Consider the following 17,653-nt stretch of genomic DNA (forward strand, 5'->3'; position numbering starts at 1 on the left):
GATTTAAAGGTCTCAGGGCAGGGGTGCCATGTCACTTCTCTGCTTTGTACATTGCACCCCCCACCCCAGTGAACAATAGGGCCCTAATTCATCCTCCCTGATGGACAGTCACTATTTGGAGCTCACCCACCTGCCTGTGTGGAGACTGAAAGGCTCACTTTGTGCAGTTTATATTTGTCCAGAGAAATAAAAAACAGTAGTGAGGATTTGGAGCTGGCTGGCAGAAAAATGGAAGCCCCAGAGATGCTGATGTTGCTTTGACACGAATGCTGCTTTGTACCTGCTTGCATGCCACCTGCTCAATTCTCAGTTGTACATTTGTACAGAAACAGGTATTACAAAACGCTATCCGTCTCCAGAGCTCTCTCATTTGAAGGAAATTGACCCTGCAGAGCTGCCTGGAAATCTCCATTGCTCGGAAAACAGGGAACACTATTAAGTAAGACTGAGCAGCTAAATGTGATTGCCCAGTTAAGAACATGGGTGGACATGTGGCCCACCCACAAACCCCACATATGCACCCACTTTGGGCTCTTTCCTTCTCAGCTGGGAATTCTTTCCTTCCTGCAGTCAGCATAAATGCAACACATCTTTTCATTAATTTCACATAAATTTGCTAGTGTCTGGCAGTTTTAACCTCATCCAGTTTAATTAACCCATGGTTGGTAGTTTTCATTATTGTGAGACTTTGCCATCTCTTGGCATTCCTTACAAAATACCAGTTTCCCTTAAAGTAACCATGTATATAAACTTGTCCCCCACAATATCAATGTGGGCAGGAGCCTGTTGCTCTTCAGATATTGCTGGACTACAGCTCCCATCATCATTGGCCATTGGCCATGCTGGTTGGGACTGATAGAAGTTGAAGTCCAACCCACAACATCTGTAGGGCCACGGTTTCCGCACCCCTGATATAGACAAAGGTACATGTAAAGTTCTACAATCACAGAATTGTTCACTGTCAACCTCTCTTTCAGAAGGCTGAACATTTGCTGCACACTCATGCATTTTTAAGCACTGCCAATTACCCTTTTTCCATAGATAAATTAAGAATGTATCCAGGCCCCTCCATTGCTTTGTGTTTATTTTTTATTTTTTTAAATACAGCTTTCCACTTGAAGCATTTATTTTGTTAAAGTAGCTTGCTTTATCTCTGTCACACATGGAACAATTGAACTCATTCCAATGACCCACTTGGTTACATCTGCACTCCATTCTGTTGTTCTGTAAGAGTTCTGCTGGCCTGTGTTTTATTAGTGTCTCAGGGTTATTCCCAGTTTATATATCCCAGAACACTATGCCTACACATACTAGCTTCGTTGCTTGTCTTCGTCACTTAGCTGTCCCTCCTCCTCTTTTTTCAATTGAGGGCCATGCACTCAGTGGTGTAGACATGATACGCATGGCAAGTTTCCAAAGAGGCCTCAGCATGTGAATGTGCACACACAATCTTACACACACAGGTACTGTACAATTAAATAGGTAAAATTGGAAGAGCATGGGATAATAATATTTTTCAGCATGTTTATATTCACAGAAAAGTCTGATAACTCCAGAGTCACTTGGGAGTGGTCCATGCAACATTCTGACCCTTGTTCCACGCTCCATGGATTCCGGTGCTAGAAGAGCACAGGCAGGAGCTACTAAAAATCCCCTATTGTATAGCAATGGGTTTTCAAGACAGAGCAAACTTGGGCTCCCCAGGCAAGCCTGACGGCACTGTCCAGGGCTGACCAAAACCATAATATGGGCTTTGAATCAGCATGCACACCACTCAAAATGAATGAGTGGTAGGTGGCAGTTTGGTTCAAAGAACAGAGAAGGGTGGATTCAAAGGATGCTTAGACACAAAGCTAGGTGCTTGGAGGATGTGGGCGCTGCTGTTGCTTCTGTGTGGCCTCTTTCCTGGACTGTGCAGATAAAGTTGTGGGTAGGCTGGAAATGATAGGATAAGACAGGATGGTAGTGATTCTGGAAGACTCTCCAGATGCTTCCAGCATCTGCATAAAAGGAAGGGCACAGCAACAGTGGAGAAACATCTCTGGGACCTAGAAAAGTAGACAATGGATGGAATTTGAGAGATTTATTGGCCAATGACAGGCTGCAGAGCAAGGAAAGAGAATCAGAAAAACTACACGCACACAAATGAAAGGCTGTAGTTATGGATTATTATGCTATAGCAAATAGGCCAGTTTATGGTTCTGGGATGAGAAGGGGCTCAAAGGATTGTGTGGACCTCAAAAAACACATTTGTGGCACTGGGGACTCGGCTAAAGGTAAAGGTACCCCTGACCATTAGATCCAGTTGCGGATGACTCTGGGGTTGCGGTGCTCATCTCGCTTTACTGGCTGAGTGAGCTGGCGTACAGCTTCCAGGTCATGTGGCCAGCATGACTAAGCCACTTCTGACGAACCAGAGCAGTGCATGGAAATGCTGTTTACCTTCCCGCCGAAGCAGTACCTATTTATCTACTTGCACTTGACGTGCTTTTGAACTGCTAGGTTGGCAGGAGCTGGGACCAAACAACGGGAGCTCACCCCGTCGCGGGGATTCAAACCACCGACCTTCCAATTGGCAAGCCCCTGGGGACTCAGTTATACAGCTGCAAATAAAGCGTTTTGTGTTTTAAGTGCAATATACAAAGTGACACTAGATGGTGATAGCGAGCCTTATGGGAAATTCGATGTATTTTTAAAAATGTTTTTTAAAAAGCATTTTCAGAACTGTTTTTATATGGGTGTAGATTCCACCTGGGACTCTGCTGAAGATGATAATCTCTATCTGTACGTGCAGTGCATAAGTTTTGGTTTCATGGAGAGCTGTGTAAGCTCCAGGAAAGACTATCATAATAAGCAAGACTGTCATGAGCTGGCAGGATACTGGTGAAGAGGAAGGGTGTGGCCACAACTGGTACATACCAGGACAAGCTGAAGATGGGGAAGGGGAGGTTGGGGACTTAGCAGGGATTCAAGGGACATCAGAGGATGTTGAAGTGGCAGCTGCCAGTTCACAGGAGCCAGGGGGGAGTGCCCACATCACCAGAACCAAAGGCGCCCCCGTCACCATGAAAAAGGCGGGTTCCGAGGCATTGAAAATACTGGGAAGTGCACTTTAAGAGACTGAGGCAGGCAAGACACCACAGCCCAGCTTACTAGGTGATCAGCTCAGAGAGGTCCCGAGGCTGAAGCGGAGGCTGGGGAGGCTGGGGGCCAGGAGGCAGACGCCCTTCTCTCCTCACAAATGCCTCACTGGGGCAAGACCTACTGGGAATAATTGCTGTGATCACTAGGCCTGAGCTGTTTTGTTTCCACCACTCATCTGCATCCATCCATCCATTCCATGACATCCTCCATTGATAGGAATGTATTCCTTTTTTCCTTTCCAGTTTTCTTTCTGTTCTGCTCTGTCTTCCCCACTAAAAATTTTTTTTTTCCCCGAAGACACAGACATGTCTATGGGTGTGTGTTTGGTTTTTTTGGTAGCGTTTACCTTCTCATTTAAAATATTGGCTATTTCTGCAAGCCTAACCTCAAAACAAACAAACAAAAATACAAAAAAACCCCCACACACCAAGTGGGAGTACTCAAGGGTACATTTAAAACCCCTGTTGTGAAGGGATACAATTCTATAAACAGGTCACCCATTTTTCTCTTTTTCCTTTCTATAAATTGGGAATTCCTTTTCTTCCTTTTCCTTTCAATGCCCTGCCAATTTTGATTTCTATAAATAAATCCAGTCTATCCTTTTAACTCCATACTGTGACTTTGGGGCTTTCAGATACTGTCTATCCCTGACACTCTGGGTCCATGTTACCAGGTTTACTCCCAGATACTGCTGTGGTTTTACTATCTTGTCATTAGCAGAATTTAATAAGGAGTTCTGACAGTCAGAGTACTGACAGTCTGAGGAAAAAACAGTGTAGGAGGTTCGAAAGCTCTGCATATTCTAATCCATCCCAGGCTCCTTAAAGTTAAATGAAATAGACTGGATCTTCACCAACCTTTAAAATATTATAAGCACAATATTAGATACATCATTCTAAAACGTCACAGGGCATACTGGTAAGTTAAAAACATTCCTTACCTTTTGTCTGTCCAAACAGTTTCACTACTGCCGGTTCTTGATTGCTCTGCAGCACCCTCTGGCTTCACATTTTCATAACGCACTACAATATTAACATTACAAGCAAAACGCAATGTATCCATCTTAACGTTATAAAAGATGAGTGTAGATCTGCCCATAGTGTCTGTTGTACAGTGAATGTGCAGGATGAGCCTACCAAGAAGAAGGCAGCTAGTTTCCTACTGAGGCCAGGCAAGGAGTAGTTAGCAGATACCAGGAGAGATGGTGACAACAACGTGGAGAAAAATTGCTAAGACACTGACAAAGCATACATGTGCACAGAGAATGGCACTTTAAATTCTTACTACATTCCAGATAAGATGGTCAAGAGCAGCCCAATACTTTTTGCAGCCTAAGGCAAATGACAAGATGGCACCCACCCCACATTTCCACACTCAAAAGTTGACCAAACTGGATCTTATTTCAACATTGGCAAGAAGGGTTCAGGCAATCTACTAGGCCATATTCTCTATCCTCCAATAACACCCCACAGCATCTTCCGCCTTACTCTACCTAATAGTAGGACTTGCCATGAAGCTAATAATGGTTATGGCAATGGCCTGATCTATGTGGTCCTATTTCACGTGTGTGAGGCATTGCAAGGTCACTTTCTTTCTCAACATTCACACGATTGAGTAGTCTGGTGAAAATTCATATGGAACGTCCAGCTTATCCTGCCCTTCTCATGATAGCTTTATGAGCACTTTTCTAAATGTGTTACTCCTTCAGAGACGGGGAAGGATCACTTGCATTGTGCTTGTGCAAAGAATGCTGGAGGAATGCAATACTCTTCCCTGTAGTTAAGATGACAAACAAAAGAGCTTTGGTAGAGTTTGTTGATATGCATGCAGCTATTTTTGTCTCACTTCAGACAGGGTGCGTGTGTTTTGCATAAAGAACCTGAGGGTGCATCACATTCCTATAGAACTGTATGTATAGTGTCCTATAAGTTGACGTCTTGGGAATGATGAATGTGTGTATCCCTATGGCTCCCTCTGGTAAACTAGTGAAAGCAAAATATACACTGCTGTATAGCTGCTTGCCACCAAGTCAGGAACTGACAATAAAGCCAAGGGAATACTGAATGCTTGCAATAGCGGTCGGCAGCACACCAAGATATCAAAATAATTAGCACATCTGAAATGCAAAGGGCAGAGACTGGCTACATGATGGCAGTAACCACAATACAGCTTCATTCTGGAGAGAAATGACGCATTGTTAAGGAATGAGGCAAATATCCAGTGTTACTGCCAAAAATAAGGCAATAACAACATTTAGGCATACCAGTATTGAATACCAAACTGGACTGACTCCCCTTTCATCAGTCAGAGGACTGCTCAGCTACATGAATATACTTTATGGGGTTCTTAATTACTTGGGTGAGTACTAGAAAATAAAATAAAACCAGGATGCAAATAATAAATAAACTTTCCCTGTTAAATACAAGACCGAATGCTTCATTTTGAAAATCAAAGTGCTGACAATTTTGTAGGGTTAGGTCCCCCATAAGGACTGTGCTCATGTAAGCCATCTATATAATGTTGAATTACGGCAAGATTTCAAAGAGGCCAGTCTAGAACAATTTTAGTAACCTAGAAATTAGAGTAACATAGATGGTTCTCTCCATTTCCATGAATGGCAATTCCATCAAAGGGTGATGGAATTAAGACTTTTTAATTCTTAACTTATATGCAGAATTCATCATGCGAAAGGCTGGGCTGGATGAATCCCAAGCCGGAATTAAGATCGCTGGAAGAAATATCAACAACCTCAGATATGCAGATGATACAACCTTGATGGCAGAAAGTGAAGAGGAATTAAAGAACCTTTTAATGAGGGTGAAAGAGGAGAGCGCAAAATATGGTCTGAAGCTCAACATCAAAAAAACGAAGATCATGGCCACTGGGCCCATCACCTCCTGGCAAATAGAAGGGGAAGAAATGGAGGCAGTGAGAGATTTTACTTTCTTGGGCTCCATGATCACTGCAGATGGTGACAGCAGTCACGAAATTAAAAGACGCCTGCTCCTTGGGAGAAAGGCGATGGCAAAGCTAGACAGCATCTTAAAAAGCAGAGACATCACCTTGCCAACAAAGGTCCGTATAGTTAAAGCCATGGTTTTCCCAGTAGTGATGTATGGAAGTGAGAGCTGGACCATAAAGAAGGCTGATCACCGAAGAATTGATGCTTTTGAATTATGGTGCTGGAGGAGACTCTTGAGAGTCCCATGAAGAAGATCAAACACATCCATTCTTAAGGAAATCAGCCCTGAGTGGTCACTGGAAGGACAGATCGTGAAGCTGAGGCTCCAATACTTTGGCCACCTCATGAGAAGAGAAGACTCCCTGGAAAAGACCCTGATGTTGGGAAAGATGGAGGGCACAAGGAGAAGGGGATGACAGAGGACGAGATGGTTGGACAGTGTTCTCGAAGCCACAAACATTAGTCTGACCAAACTGCAGGAGGCAGTGGAAGACAGAAGTGCCTGGCGTGCTCTGGTCCATGGAGTCACGAAGTGTCGGACACGACTAAACGACTAAACAACAACAACAATTCTTTTTTTTTTATATAAAATTTTTATTGGGTTTTCACATTTTAATAGACATACAAACATAAAAAGACACAATAAAACACGTATGATTTCATAAACTTACTTTCATTCCCTTCTTTCCTTGACTTCCCCACACCCCCCTTTCCACCTTCCAATTTCCTTAATTGTCTCAGCAAATTATTTTCTCCCGTCTCTTAAATGTTATTCTTGTCTTTTCTTAAAGTTTATTACTTTTTCTTGGCCCAATTTTGCTTATCCAGCTTTATACATTAAGTACTTTCTCTAGAGTCGGCCTAAATTCTCTCCCACAAATTCCCTCCTTAAAATGTTAAACCAAAAATCATATATTCCCATTCTAAATCTCAGATTTTCACTACTCTACTCTCCCCTCCCCCCTTCCCCGGTTTCCGTCCCTTCCCAAACCAATGTCCTTAAAGAAAAGAAACCATTTTAGCCCGGATTTCTCACATCCGAGGCCCTTAAGCCCCAGTTGGTCTCTCTCCACCAGTTTTGTTGGCAGTCCATTTTGTTGACCTTCTCTTCTCGAGGGGGTTCTGCCATCCACCCCTCGTATTTCCCTCTTTCCAAATCAACCAAGAGCAGTTTCTGGCCAGGATCAATCAGTCTCCCATACTCCAACCTAAAGAAGAAGTCCCGATCATAAATGTCTGTTTTTTTATAATCCAATATTCGAGTTATTCCAGGGGCTTCTTCCTTTATCTTTCTCTCCTTCTGCAGATTTGTAATCCACTGGTCATCTTCTTTACTTCCTTTGTTTCCAAAGGTTGCAGGCTCTTGGTTGGTTTTTTCCACTTGCATTTCCTCTCCTCTCTCTTCTTCTTTTTCCCCCAGCTCCGAAATTATCTTTTCTTCTGCAGCTGCAGAGTTTTTTTCCATCCACTTTGTGTCATCGACAGAGTTGTTTAGTTCAAGATTGAAGGTCATCAATTGTTCACTCATAAGAGTACTGTGCTCTTGTAGAGTTCCCACAAGACAAAACATTCTTTCTATCTCCGCCCATACTTTTCCTTCTGCAGCCATTGCAATGTCTTTAGTTCCCTCCAGGGGGGTTTCCATCAATTCTTTTCCAACAATCCGTTACTTTGTTGTTCACAGTCACCTTGTTTCCAATCAGTTCACTTTTAATGTAGCACTTTTAATCCAAAAAGATATTATTAACACAGTTCCAATCTTTAGTCTCCCGTTTGACAGCTCTTTTGACAGCTGTCAAACTCCTTGTTCTTTTTCTCGGGCTCACACACAGGGCACTTCCCGGGTCTAGGGGGGGGGGGTCAACCCAAAAAGAAGACCTCTGAAATTCCTCTCTCTTCCTCTCCAGCGCAAATACTTCTTAATCCAATTTATGAAAGTTATCTATTTAAACACCAGCGTCTTTTCCGACCTAGTGGTCTCTCTTTGCTTTAGGTCCTTTAGTGGGGGGGGGTGTGGACTTCCTTTTTAACACGTCCCCCCGATCGTACTTAAATTCAAGAATAAAATCTTTTAGTGCCGAAATTTCCTTCTACTCACGGGTTACATTTTCCAGTCCAATTTCAGGAAGAAAGATAGCGCTCTTCGGTCCTGGCTCGCGGCTTCGCTCCGCCGAGGTAGCGATGGACTCTCAGCACCACGCCGCTCCCCAGTCCACTCCGCAGCCTTTAAAAAGGCTCTTCGCGGGTCGGGGAGGGCGCTTAAGGTGCCCACCGAGTCACGAAGTCCGCAGGCTTCCGCGCCTGCGGTTTTTAAGGGTCCCCGTGTCGCCGGCACGGCAAGACCCGCCCTCAACGGAGCCGATTCCCTCCGGAGCTCGGAGAGAATCCGCCATTACCCGTTCGCGCTATCCCGGAAGTCCACAACAACAACAATTCTTAACCTTTTCCATATTCCTGAAAATAATTCCAGAATTAACAAAGAACACAGTAGTATCAGGACCATCCAACCAAGACTCTGAGAAGACACTTAGAGCTCTGTGGAGATCTCCCCTCCAACTGAAGGCTTGAAGGAACCTGCAGTAGTCCAAAGGCAGCCTGAAAAGCTCCATCTCAATAATTTTTCACCTGGGTCCCCCAAGCACCTCTCCTCCCACATCTCAAACCTTGCCTCATTCCCCAGTTCTACCACATCACCCCAGAACACAGAAGGTGGAAGAGTCACAGGAGTACCTGTTTGGTTGCTGGACAGTTTTCTTACCAGGCATCTACGCAGGAGGGGGAGAAGACCCATTTGTAAGATACGACCTAGCAAAGGCCCGGGTAGAAAGAGACATGCCAATGACTATAGAAGAATCTCCTCTGAACCTTTTCTGGGTTATTCCCGTATTCCCTTTTGAGCTCATTAATTTACAGCTTCCATGCCAGATGCTGGTCATGCACAAATAGGTAGAACTGTATACAAAGGGCAATCCCTCTTCATATGTAGTGCTGGCTCCTTGCAAACAAATTTCTGCAATTTGTGAGCCAGAACATAGGATCATGCACTCTCTTCAACACCAGTTCCTCTCTCTTTTCCCTTGTTAGTCTTAACAACCTACATGAGAGATCGATAGCTCAGTAGTAGAGAGAGCACACTTTCATGTAGATCATTCATTATTTGGTATTGCTAATGATAAAGAAAGGCCCCTACTTCAGACCCTGGGAAGCTTGTGCAGGCCACAGAATAGTGGAGTAGATAGGCTAATAGCCTGACTCATTATAAAGTAACTCCCAGTGTCTTGTTCTTAAGTAATAAATATAATTCTGTGCTAAGGAATTGTTTTAAAGAACAGAATTTAACAGGTACATAATATCTCTTCCACTCTCCCTCCCAAACCCACATTACAACTTATTCTGTCTTTGCAATTGTAGTAAGCCATAAGAAAAATATCAGCAAAAATAAGGGGTATCTCAAGCATCTGTCAAACTGTCTCTAGAAAAGTCTTTGGCACCTATTGAAGACCATTCTTTTCCAACAAGCCTTTTAAGACAAGATTTCTTATCCCACTCTGTAGGTGTACTAGACTTGAAATTGTTGTTATGTGTGCTTTTATTGTTAAATTACTTTAAGTTGTTTTATGGAAGTGATTCATAAATAAAGAAATAAGCAAACTGCAAACCTTCAGCACACATTCCTCAACCTCAAAATAACACAGAGATTCTTGATTAAGTACCTTCCATTATTTACGTTTAAGAAACCGGGCATCTAGGTCATTGTTAAAACATTAAAAGCAAATCCAACAGTTAATATGTATGAGAAAAATTTAATTAGTTGTCCTCCTGCACCAGCACTTTAATAAGAAGTGGCTGTAGAGGACATTGCTGTCACAGCCCTGTTCCTGAGTTAAGAGTCAGAGGAGGATAAGCTGGCTGCATTCTGCTGGACAACTTAACTGGGTGCCTGATCCTCAGGCAAATGCTCCACTGCCCGGGGAACCTAAGCTAGGGCTCTCATGGATGCCTTCTTCGAAATCCATTTAGCCTGAGAAGTCACCTCCTTGACCACCAGACCTACTCAATAACACAGGGACCATACCAGTCTGGAGACTACAGAAAAGAGAAGAGGCAATCTCCTTCATAGATTCAATCACAGAATTGTAGAGTTGGGAGGGACCACGAGGGTCATCTAGTCAAAGCCCATGTGGGGTCATCTAGTCAAAGCCTAATGTGGGGCAATGCTCTATCCCATGCTAAGGGGTTGCCCCGATTCACATTCTTCAGGCAGGAGATGGAGGTCTATTGTGCTGCTTTTCGGAGGCTCAGGAAAAGCAGGATCCCCTTCTCCTACATTAAACGGCATCTGATGAAATTTGTTTGGTTGACGATCACAATGGATAATTGTGTAAACATATTATAGAAATAATGCCTGGTAGTAATGGAGAGGGGAAGCACAGGGTACACAGAGAGTACATTTTAAGGTTTCAGTCATGGTTGTACCTAATAAGAGACACAGGTTTGTATGGCATTTTAATAGTAGTTATGAACTGGTTGTTGTGTTCATATTACTAATTTAATATTAGCTATGTTGAAAATCTTCTTAGGCATTTATGCATTGTTGCTGTATGTGTGATCTTTGTCTATGGGAATCCTGTGGGCTTAGCTGGAATAAAGTTTGTGAATAATTAATGTGAACCAATTTTCTCTAGTTCAAATAATAATTATACCAAGAAATAAAGAAATACAGCAATGGTTTCTATTGTATCTTTGAGTAGCCATCCAGCAGAGTTCTTCTATGTGGTCTGGAGGTTGGTCACTCCTGACAGGGACTGGTTGACTTAGCACTTCCAGGATAAAGTTGCTTGGCTCTGCAGTGATGAAGATGCTGCTCTTGTGACAGTGTCAGCCAAGGTGTCCAATGAGTCATGAACCTATGTTGGGATGTAATACTAAGCTAAACCACATTCCTTAGCTACTCTACAGGTCCACCACATATGATAGAAAGTTCCTTCCATATTACATTTCCAACAATCACCTGACTCCAGTGAGATCACAGTGGAGGCAGTGCAGCTGGTAGTGAGCCCATGGGACACCATCTCTTGGACTTCTGTTGCCCAAGGCAACTGCTTCAGCCTACCTTATGGATGGGCCAGCCCTGCTGATTAGGCAGCAGATCAAAGCAAGCATGTCCAAGGGAGCAATCACATCCACATCCAAGCCTCTTAGACCCCACATGGCTGTTAAAGTGAATGTGAATATGGAGAACTCTATATTGTTAAGGGTGCTCAAAGTTGTTAGGCGACAGAAGTACAATTCCCAGCACCTGTAACAAACTATAGTTCCTGGCATGATGTGTGTGTGGAGGGGGGAGCACATCACAGTTTAAATGGTATAAGAGAGCTGTTGGTGTGGATGTGAATGGTAGGAAGCAGGGCCCATGAGGAACTGGTCATAAATAGGGCATCACCCATCCACTCAGCTGCAACCCATTATTTATGGCAATATTTCCATACAGATGCCAACCATTTGGAGGGCATTTTTCTAGTTTGTTGTGAAAGACTGTGCCAAACCTAAGACTGGGTTTTAAATCCATAGAAAACTGACAAAACAGGGAAGGGAACTTCGACAATAGCAGACTTCACATATGAGAACAAAGGCAAAGTGGAATAATGGAAGCACACAAAACAAACTAAGTGATTATGAGAGGAAACAACCAAAGCAAGACATCAAAAATAAAGGCAACATGTTAGCACAGATTGATCCAGGGCTGTAATTCAATGAAGCTGCCTTATCTATTGACTTGCTGCGTAGTTTGTGTGAATTGCTGTTGTTGGTCCACTTTCCAACCTGCACAAGTATTATAAAGACAATTATATCCTATCTGAATAGTTTTTGAAGTCTCTGGTTGGAAATGACTGTGTAACAGCTAGGTGCTATTACAGCTGGAAATTGTCAAAACATGATGTGATTTTGTTCCCTGTTGCAGATGCAGTCTCCTTGAATTGCCGTGTAAAGTAAGCCACTCTTGTGTTGAAAGATGCTCTCTCCCCTCTCTCTCTTTTTGCTATTGCAGGGAGCATTTCTGCTTTCCGGTCTGATAAAAGCCGTCCTGCCAACCTAGCTTGGCAAATTTTTCATACTGAGGTTGCTTTTGCATTCTTTAAGAGCAGCGACTGTGCTATAGAGTAACTGAAGATGTAAGCATTTTTTGGCACAAAGGAATCAAAGAGAAGTTATGATAATCATTGAAGGTTCAGAAATCCATGGGAAACCAGAAGAGTGCACACAGGCTGGGATAATTGTGTCTGTATAATACAAATGGAAATCTGTTTAAAAGTGCCTGGGAGTTACCAGGTGAATCTATTTTTTATTTTATATTTTTGGTTTGTGTAAAAGGAGTCACTTATGTAGATAGCAAGGAATTTCTCTACTTGCATTTCCAATATTATATATTGAGCGGTGGAGAGGTGTATTATTTTTAATTACACGTGTATGTGTGAGTGAGAATTAACAGCAGTTATTATCTGCTTCCTCTTCTCTTCCAGCAAGAATTATGGACAGTTTTCTACCAGTACTGTTGAGATTGCATGCAGTTTTTATGCTCAGGTAACCAATATTTCTAAGGATCACACTGAATTATACCTGGTTTGGGGGCGGGGGCTGATTCAGATGTTGCACCACTTTTTATACTTGCCAGCATCTATAGTTGTGAGGTGGGCATAACATGTCAGTGGAGAGTCCATAGACTTCTGCTATACCATGGTCTCAAAGATTCCAAAATGTTAAAGTCTGTGTGCTTTCTTAGTGCACATTGTATGATGCTTATATGAACAATGAGCTTAGTAATACAAAAATGGTTGGAAGTCTTCCATGTGAGTATAGAAAGCAGTTTGTAAGTGCAGATGGTAATGTTTGAACTGGCCTTTATAATGTCACACAAGGTAGGCTTGATTTCATAGAATCATAAAACTCTAGAGTTGGAAGGGATCCCTGAGGATCATCTCGTCCAACCCCCTGCAATGCTGGAATCTCAACACGTTTCCCCATCCAATTTGAAACCATACCAGACCCTGCTTAGCTTTGCAAATGTGCTAGCAGTGTTGTTGATTCACCACATCTGCAGGCACCATTAACAAAAAGAAAATATTTAGTGATTTGAGACAATAAACATATACAAGTCAAGTAAACATAGCATGTAACCAAAGGGCCATGTACCAATAGTATTACTCATAATGGCTTCACTTTTTTCACTTTCATAAGATCTAAAGGGTATTACAGTGACAGGTTAACAAATCTATACTGTTGACACTTTGCAACAGGAGTACAGAACCTGTGATCACCCAGATGTGGTTGGACTGCATCTCCCATCATCCCTGACCATTGGGAGTTGGACTCCAACCAGCAACATCTCTATATCTGCAAGTTCCCTACCCTTATTTCACACACTGTTTGGCTGTAGGTTAAGAAATTTCCTGATTATGCAGTGACCAATTACATTATACACTCAATTACTTACCTAGGCATTAGTATTCCTAGCAAGGCTTACTGGCCATGCCAGACAGAACTTGCTCTCTGCATGCCTATGATTTGGGAAGTGTACCAATTAGTTATCTGGGATGAGATGATCATTCAAATATAATGATCAAAATGAAGGTTACACAAATTGATTCTGGACAGGCTGTGCTTCATTTGTTTACTTGAAGTTTTGAAGAGTTCCCAATACATAATCAAGGCTGAAATGAAACCACTTCTCACACACTGGCAGAACTAACACAAGTTGTACTGAGGGTATCTTTCTTCTCCAAGCCTGCCCAAGGACTAGAAAAAATGGCAAAAAGCTATGATTGTGTTGGACTATGTATTTGGCACTGTGAGCTACAGTGGAAATGTATACCAGGCTGGTGAGACATCACTAATAGCATTAAAAGCACAATTGCCTTGCTGCCATATAGTTTTTAACCCATAAAGCTGCTAATGGTGGAAACCAATGGCACAAGTATTTTCCTGTTCCATACCTCAATATTGAAGCAATCTGAAGCATGCTTATTTGGGAGTTAAATCCCTTAGAATTTAGTGGAGCTTGTGTGTGACTTAACATGCATAATGCAGGATCTTAAGGTGCATTCTTAAGCATCTTAACAATATGATCCTAACAATGTTTCTTTATAAGTAAACCCCAGCGAATTCAGTAGTACGTAGTTCTGAATAAGAAACATAGGCCAGCAGTCATACTTGAAAATAAAGTTGTATTTAAATTGGTGGAACTTCATTCTAAGTAAATGTGTTAATCTGGGTGTCTGAACAAATAAAAGCACCCCATTAACATTTCATGGATGTGTTTCTAGTATGTCAATTATGCCAAGTTATATAGACACAAATAATGATGGCTGCCGCATGCTGCAGAACTCCTGCCCTTAGGCTCTCAGACACTAATATTATTTCTTTAAAACCTTATTTGTGTGGCTTGTATTTTTATTTGAATAATTTATATGCTTTTACTTTGAAGAATTGCAACTGGTCACTAGCCCTCATTTTTAAAATAATGTCTTTTAAAACTGGGTGCATAGTGAATGTAATAATAATGACTTTCTAGAAGTTTTCCTTGGTTCTATATTTACTCATTTCTGTATTTTGCATTACACAACTCAAATTTTCTTAGTGATTCTACGTACAAAATTGGGGAGCTTGATTGTTGCCTTTCAACACACTTCTGTTGGGCTGAACATGCTGGGTTGCATCCAGTCATACTTGGAGTACACTCAATGAGATCAATAGTCCTAAGTTATTGTAATGTCCGAGTATGACTTAGCTGAATACAGCTAACTCTCCTAAATTTCCCTGACGAGGTGCTAGTTAAGCCTGTTTTAGGGTTGCCATATTTCAAAAGGTAAAAACAAGGACACCCCAAAAGTTGTTGAGTGTTTTAGGAAACCACCGAAATTGTTGAGCTTTTTAAAGGAAAACCCAAAAGTTGTTGAGCTGTCTTTTTATGAAAACACAAAAAACCCATGATTTTTTGGTCTATTTGCTGAAGATCCAGGACAAACCGCCACCCAGATGTCACTTCTGCCTTTGAAATCCTGGTAATGTCTGGGAAAATCCGGAAATATGGCAGCCCTAGTTTTTAAGTACCTGCAAATCAGAACATTCCTGTGCCTGTATCTGGACTATGGATCTAGGATGCCTAACATTGTTCCCCTGTCATTAACAGAGCAGCCAAAACACATTCTCACAATCTCTTTCATTTTATATGCGTTTATGGCAAGTATGGGAAACATGTGGCCCTATAGGTGCCTTTGGACTCCAGCTAGGGTTGCCACCGTTGGTCAGGCAAAATAAGAACAGGTCGGGCAAAAGACAGGACAGGACGGGGCGGGGGGAGGGATTGAGGGGCTAAAAATTACTTCACTGGGTGCAGAAATAACTTCAAAGCAATCTATTACAATGGCACATGGGGGTTACAGTGGTTTATTCAATGAAAACAACAACTTGCTCTCTGATCCACCTGCCTCTGTGCATAAACTCCTTCCTAATACTCCCTGCACTCCACTGGGTGGATGAACAGACCAGGCCCGTGCAACACCCCTCTTTCTCCAGGACTCACCCTCTGCCCGCATAAAAACCCTCTCTCTCAAACTCCTCCTCCTCCTGGCCCCACCCCACTCTCTGCTCACCATCCCACAATAACTCTTGCTCTCATTCTCCATCTCATGGACCCACCCACCCCATACAAACTCCTGCTCAGGCTCTCCCTCTTCTCCTCCCACCGGACCCACCCTCTGCTCGCACAGTTTTGAGGATGAGAATGAGCCTGAATACATGAAAAAAGGCATCCCGTCCAAACAGGTCAGGGGACACTTTTCTCCCCAAAACGGACAATCACATATTTCTAGGGACGGGTGGCAACCCTAACTCTCGCTCCCACCATCCCTGTCTGTTGGCCATGCTGGCAGGGGCAGATGGGAGTTGGAGTCCAACAACATTTGGAAGGTCACAGGTTCTCTATTCCTGGCATATAGGGTAGCTAACTTGGTACCTTCAAGATTTTGCTATTGCTCCCATCATCCCTGACCATGGGTCATGCTGGCTGGGGCTGATATGTATAAGTTCCCAGGTTCAATACCTGGAGCTACTTGTTCAAGGACTTGAAGCAAGGCTAAAAAAGACTGTGAAGAGAGTTGTTGCCAATTAGAAGAGACTGTACTCAATTTAATGGCATGCTATAAGGCAGTTGTAATGTGCTTCTGCCATTTTAGGGGTATTTGTGCAATGGGATATATGTAGAAGGTAATGTTTTACAGAACTGTGATATTGCAGGGAATATCCATCCTAGGCATGGCTATCCTAGAAGCATTTAGAGGTGTTTGATAGCGTCTGGCACTTGGGTGTTCTTTTGTTTTTACTGCCATGGAGCAGTGGGGTGCCTTATTGTATAGGATTCTGTGTGAGGCTGCTTGTTCTGTGGGGCTCATAAGCTCTTTTATGGAGATGTGAGAGGCACCACGTGTGCGAAAGAGATGCTTTTCAAAACAAATCTGCAAGGTGCCTGTGATTTTATAGTGGGGTTCTTGAAGCTGTACATGTGCCAGTCAGGTAGGCTGGTCTAACTGTAACACTGGGAAATGAAGGATGGGTACACACCCTTATTTACTCTGCACCCAGTGTGCTCCCAACAGTGACGTGGGAAGCAGTGTACACATGACGTTTGCCACAATCCATATCTGTCCTGTTGTTTTCCTTATCATGTTTTTAATATTCTGTTAGGAGCCGCCCAGAGTATTATTATTATTCCTTATGAAATACTGCATTTTGATGCACTTTCCCCACAAACTGCCTTCAGCCCGACTTGAGGAAAAGAACAATCTAGCTGTGTTTTAAACCAGTAATGTTTACACAAAATAATGGATGCAGTCCTAAACTCCATTTACCAGGGAATAAGCTTAATTGAATTAAAAAGGATTTACTGCTGAGTACACATGGCCAGGATTTCAGTGTAAATTACCAAGAAACTGCTGCTGTTTTCGTTTTTGTAATGTTCAAGACTGGAAGAGTTTCTAGAAAAAATAAATATAAATGATAAGCTGAAATATGTCCATAGACATATTAAACCAACAAGCAGTTTGCATGCCCACCCCAGTGTTTATTTACAAAACATGAAGAAAAAGCCCTGCCCCCTTTCAGGTATGCTAACAAAATCTTAACCAAGCATCTACATCCCCCCTCTACTTTGCTCACCCCGGTTATTTTGAAAGGATTACCAGTCAGAATGAGATTTGAAGCAGCGATTGCTCTGCTCAGACCTCAGGCTCTTAGTCTCTGCAGAGGAAGCATCTACTGCTACCTCACGGAGGACGCCCGCCGCGCCCCCCTTCCTATGCCAATTCGGATTAGATTATACCCTGCAGCAGACGTGTTAATCGGATACTTCTTCCCACCTGTTTCCTCGCCCGTTACCCAACGACCTGAGCCGCCGGAGAGACTACGCTTCCCAGCATGCACCTCGGCCGCTCCGCGCTCCGCTCCAGTGTAGCAGGATTTTCCCTGTGGATTGCGCATGCCTAGCCAGACGTG

The 17,653-nt window shown here is 42.8% G+C and overlaps 1 long non-coding RNA gene across 1 annotated transcript; it reads right to left on the minus strand.

Moving 5' to 3' along the window:
- Positions 1-1,109: 1,109 nt before the first annotated feature.
- On the minus strand, positions 1,110-17,628 carry LOC310701330. Its single transcript, XR_014523006.1, has 4 exons — positions 17,518-17,628; positions 17,085-17,136; positions 4,085-4,166; positions 1,110-2,048 (listed from the first exon to the last, which is right to left on the minus strand). It is a non-coding gene; the product is annotated as an uncharacterized lncRNA (long non-coding RNA).
- Between the last annotated feature and the right edge of the window lie 25 nt (positions 17,629-17,653).

The sequence above is a fragment of the Podarcis liolepis genome, assembly GCF_965112155.1.
Source record: "Podarcis liolepis genome assembly, chromosome: 1".
NCBI classification, from domain to species: domain Eukaryota; kingdom Metazoa; phylum Chordata; class Lepidosauria; order Squamata; family Lacertidae; genus Podarcis; species Podarcis liolepis.